Source organism: Octopus sinensis, linkage group LG1 (genome assembly GCF_006345805.1).
Source record: "Octopus sinensis linkage group LG1, ASM634580v1, whole genome shotgun sequence".
NCBI classification, from domain to species: Eukaryota; Metazoa; Mollusca; class Cephalopoda; order Octopoda; family Octopodidae; genus Octopus; species Octopus sinensis.
Genome location: NC_042997.1, coordinates 11648802 through 11654801, shown reverse-complemented (window position 1 = coordinate 11654801; position 6000 = coordinate 11648802).

Genomic DNA, 6000 nt, shown 5'->3' with positions numbered 1-6000 from the left:
GATAGATAGATAGATAGATAGATAGATAGATAGATAGATAGATAGATAGATAGATAGATAGATAGATAGATAGATAGATAGATAGATAGATATGTTTCTTTATTAGCCACACAGGGCTGCAACAGACAGAACAAATTACAAGGTAGAGCTTTTCTTTTGGGGGTAAAAAAAGGGGGCTGGTTTTCGATCAAAAGGGATCGTAAAAGGAAAGAAAGAGGACAAAAAAAGGGGAGGATTTTAAAAAAAGGGGGGGAGGGGAAATAAAAAAAAGGAAAGGGGAGAGGAGAGGAAAAAAAGGTTGATCAATAGGGATCGTAATCACAGAAATGTCAATATGAAGTGTAAAGGGGAGGACAGGTGAGGTTTACCCGTGGAAAGAAAGCCTACGGAAAAGACCACGATAACCTCGGTCAATGAAGTCACATGTTATATTTCTTTCTTTTATTTTTTTTTTCAAATAAGCAACTCTCTGTATTAATTTTTACGGTTCATAGAATCATAGTCAAGGTGGCTTCGTCATTCATACGTGCCATCCTTGCTACATTCACCCAGATAGATAGATAGATAGATAGATAGATAGATAGATAGATAGATAGATAGATAGATAGATAGATAGATAGATAGATAGATAGATATGTTTCTTTATCAACCACAAAGGGCTGCACACAGACGAGACAAATTACAAGGTAGAGCTTTTCTTTTTGGGGATAAAAAAAGGGGGTTTTGTTTTTCGATCAAAAGGGATCGTAAAAGGAAAGAAAGAGGAAAGCAAAAAAAAAGGTGGGGGGAGAGGAGAATAAAAATAAATGGAAAAAGAAAAAATCGATCAATAGGGATCGTTATCACAGAAATGTCAATATAAAGTGTAAAGGGGGGGACAAGTGAGGTTTACCCGTGGAAAGAAAAGCCTACGGAAAAGACCACGGTAACCTCGGTCAATGAAGTCACATGTTATATTAATTTTTACGGTTCATAGGATCATAGTCAAGCTGGCTTCGTCATTCATACGTGCCATCCTTGCTACATTCATCCATCTTTTTTTAAAACATTCGCTAGACAAAACTTGCCTCTCTACTCTCACTATCCTTTTCAAGTGATACTTGAAGAAGTTGATGAGAAATTGACCAGAGAGGAAAGTGTTTGTCTCTAATCCTTTCAGGCGCGTCCTCTTTCACCATAGCCACAAATATGATAAAAATAGCTCTTCCTTCCCGTTTGAAGGAAGGAGGTGTGACGATATAAACGATAGACTCGGCTGATAAACTGACACGTCCCACACGTGACAGCAGTCGTTCGATATAAGCCCACAGGTCGGAGATTTTTGGTCACTGCACGATTGCGTGCAGAACGGTTTCGTCGCTCTGAACGCATCTCGGGCAGGTCGGCCCCATGTTTCTTGAGCCATGCCTATAGAGCTTATCCCGAACGGGTAGCACTTCTCGGTAGCACTGCCAGGCCAGAGATCTCTGGAAGTTGTCCATGGGTCCCGGCGCGAAAGTCGTCTCAAACAGGCGGGTCAGGTATTCCTTGTCGACGCCCAGGTTTGCCCCAAGATCGTCGTCGTACCTCCCCTCCACTAATCCCCTATAGAATGCTCGGGTTGTGTTGAAGTCACTCAAGTTCTTTATCCAACTTTGCTTTCCATATATGTATGTATGTATGTATGTATGCATATATGTATGTATGTATGTACATATGTATATATATATATGCATGTATATATGTAAATATATATATAATATATATATATATATGTATGTGTATGTGTGCTTGTGCGTGTGCATGATTATACATATATAATCATATATATATATATAATATATATATATATATATATGTATGTGTATATATATATATATATATTATATATATATATATATATATATATATATATTATATATATATATATATACCGTGAGATGCAGCACGGATTTTTGTCAGTGAACAGGTCGTGGATTTTAGCGACGAAAATATTTTGACAAATTAAACTTAAATGTTGAAGTGAATCGAACGGCTTTTGTGTTTCTTAAATGGCTTATAAACACCTTCCACGCTGCAATTGTTTTCGTTTCAGCACACAATCTCAGATCAAATTACTTGCTATGCGAGTACATCTCCGTAATATATATATATTATATATTATATATATATATAGTTAATCCAAACAAGAAAACACAGAAAAAAAGAGAAAAAAAGAGAAAAAAACACAGCAACGCAGGACGTGGAACAATTAAAGAGTAATTGACGCTCAGGAAAGAAGGGAAGGAGGGTTTAACGTTTCGAGCGGAGCTCTTCGTCGGAAACAAGGGGAAGGAAAGATCCCAAGGAGGAAGACAGAGGAGAAAATATTTGAGCTTTTGGTGCTTAAGAGATCACATATATATATATATATATATATATATATAATATATATATAGTTATATGAGATTTTGGCAAAAACTGTGTAGTATGGTACGAGAAGATTGTCAACAATTATTGTCTGCCTGATGTTAGCATTCATTTGAAATGCTCTTTCTACAGGAATTCCAATGTATCCGTAGAGTATATAAATGTATCATCTCTTCTAGCTGGTCGACAATGCACAGCTGCATTCGATAAATTGCAAGTAGGGGAACATACCCCTACCACCTTCTAGCGATGGGACCAGCATACCAGTGTGGTTTCGGGCTATTTCTACCTCTTTTCAGTACTGGACACCTCGTCTGTTAGAGATTTCTACCACGCTAGAAAATGGTAAGTGTTCGTTCCCCTGCTCGTAATATATCGGACGTAGCTGTGCATCGTTAACCAGCTAGAGCCGATGTCCTCTTGGGATTAAAATGTCGTAGTAAATTTCGCTCGAACGGAACAGACATGTTGAACACGTATGTGTGTCCGTGTGTGCAAGGTGCAGTGTAGAACTTTTTTCAGGAAAGACATTTATTGATTTCAAAGTACTTCAAAACTCAAATCTCCTTCAAAGTAGAACCCTCTGATACCCACTTCGTGAATGTCTCATTAAATTCATTTATGTCCTCTGAAGGTGTTTGGAGCCCTTGTCAGAGCTTCCTCCTTCAGGGAACAATCAAAAATCAAAAGGAGCAAAGTCTGGACTGCAGGGAAGGTGAGGAACAGTTTTAATGCCTATCTCTGTCAAGTAGATCTATTTCTTTATTGCCCACAGGGAGGCCAAATATAGAGGGGACGAACAAGGACAGACAAAGGGATTAAGTCGATTACATCGACCCCAGTGCGTAACTGGTACTTAATTTATCGACCCCGAAAGGATGAAAGACAAAGTCCACCTTTGCGGAATTTGAACTCAGAACGTAACGGCAGTCGAAATACCTATTTCTTTACTACCCACAAGGGGCTAAACACAGAGAGAACAAACAAGGACAGACATACAGATTAAGTCGATTATTTCGACCTCAGTGCGTAACTGGTACTTATTTAATCGAGCCCGAAAGGATGAAAGGCAAAGTCGACCTCGGCGGAATTTGAACTCAGAACGTAACGGCAGACGAAATACCGCTGAGCATTTCGCCCAGCGTGCTAACGTTTCTGCCAGCTCGCCGCCTCCGTCAAGTAGATCGTTACCAGAATGCTCGTCACTAAGCGCTCTGAAAGCGAACTTTGCACAAATTTTACGCATTTTAAAATCTTCGTGAATAAGTCTGTGTACAGTTGCTGCACCAACTCAACTCTGAACGCTTGGGTGTTATACCTGCAGACTGGAGAACAGCGATAATCTGCCCAATTTTCAAGAAAGGGAGCCGCGAAGACCCGCTTAACTACCGACCGGTTTCCCTTACATCAATAATCAGCAAGATGTTCGAAACCATCCTTAAGAAAAGTATGATGCTCCACCTCCTAAACACAGCCTCTATCTCTGATTCCCAACACGGCTTCGTGCCGAAGAGATCATGCTTGACCAACTTACTAGTAATGGAAGAATTGGTGACGCGCATCCTCGATGATAGTGATGCTGTTGACATCGTTTTATTGGACTTTGCCAAAGCTTTTGACTCGGTAAACCACCGCCTATTACTTGTCAAGCTTCAAGCATATAGTTTCCATCCGGATATTATACGATGGGTTGGTGCCTTCCTCTCAGATCGCTCCTTCCAAGTCCAAGTTAATGGTTCGCGGTCCGACGTCTCCAGTGCGAGCAGTGGCGTGCCTCAAGGTTAAGTGCTTGGGCCCTTGTTGTTCTTAGTCTTCATAAATGACTTGCCCGACGACCTCACGCAACACACCCTTCTATTTGCCGACGATATCAAACTGGTCACTCCTCGCGGTATATAGAGGATCTTCGTCGATGCCTCCACCAAATTTGGAAGTGGTCTAACGATTGGGACCTGTGTCTGAACGTGTCAAAGTGCTGTCATCTCCTGTCGGCTCTACTCCTGCAACTCAACTTGATTTCGAGCCGGGTCGTCTGCTGCTGGAGAGGACCGATCAGGTAAAGGACCTGGGTATCTTGGTGGATTCCTCCTTTTCGCCTTCGGCCAGTGCGTCCATGCTGCCAACAAAGCACGCGGAATTCTGTTCTTGATTCGACGGTCATTCGGAATGCTCACAGCAGCCATATTCCTACCACTCTATGTCACGCTGGTGAACCCATATTGGAGTATGGGATTCAAGCCTCTTCTCCTTATCTCCTCAAAGACATACAGCATCTCGAAAGAGTCCAGAAGCTGGCTACCCGCATGGTTCAGGTCTCAAAAATTTGTCCTACGAAGAAAGGCTGAGGACGCTCGACCTTTATTCTCTTGAAAAACGCCGCCGCCGTGGTGATCTCATTCTCGCCCACAACATCATAAGCGGAAAGTGTAACCTCTCGAAAGAGCTGTTCTTCACTCCTGCTTCCAGAGCGTCGGCTGCGGGGTCATTCCGAAAAGCTCTACCTGCGACGATTTCATCTCAATCGAAGGAGAGGAGCTTTCTCCGTCCGGGTTGCGGATCCGTGGAACAAGCTGCCAGACGAGATGGTGAAGATGCCGACGACCGCTTTGTTCAAAGCCTCCCTGGACCTCAAGTGGCCTGAACTCTTTACATGAACACCACCCTGTACTTAACTCCATGTCCCCCTACATGGCCTTGCTATTTGCTTTTGAACCAAATTAACTAACTAACTAACTAACTAACTAACTAGACGAACAACACTCTTCATCCAGAAAATACCGAATTTTCTAAATCAGGTCTGATATTCTGACGTCCCTCTCGCTCCTACACCTCGCATCATCTCTCACCTCTTCTCTATCGTCCTTGATCCTCTTGTACAAGTGAAAAAGTCGATAATTTCCTGTAGCCTTTTTGTCCAGTTTAACAGACAATTTTATTTCACAACGAACTACCAAATTGTCTTCACGCCCCGACTGCATTCTGCAAACTAATCAGCTGTGACAAGCGGTGTTTTGTAGGATGCGTTCAAAGTGAAGTTACAGCAGCCTCCTTGAATCTGGAAAAACAAAAGTTGGCAGGTCAGCTTATTACATGTATAACAAGGATAAACTACAATTACAACAACTGGCACTCTGTCGATTACGACGACAAGGATTCCAGTTGATCCGATCAACGGAATAGCCTGCACGTGAAATTAACGTGCAAGTAGCTGAGCACTCCACAGACACGCGTACCCATAACGTAATTCTCAGAGACATTCATCATAACACAGAATGTGAGAAGGCTTGCCATTTGAATTACAGGTACAAGTTAATTTTGCCAGCTGAGTGGACAGGAGCAGCGTAAAATAAAGTGCCTTGCTCAAGAACACAACACGCCGACATAAATCGAACGTGAGTCGAATACCCTAACCAATAAGCCATGCGCCTACGAGAATAGAGGACATATAACTGTCTCTCCAAAAAAAGTATGAAACTCTCTGGAATGTACCTCGTATATACATGGAGATATGTACGTACACTTTCTTCAAGCAACCACAAACGAACGAACAAGAAACTCCTAGCAATGAAACACTTTTAACACGTGGGCGAAATGCTTAGCGGTATTTTGTCT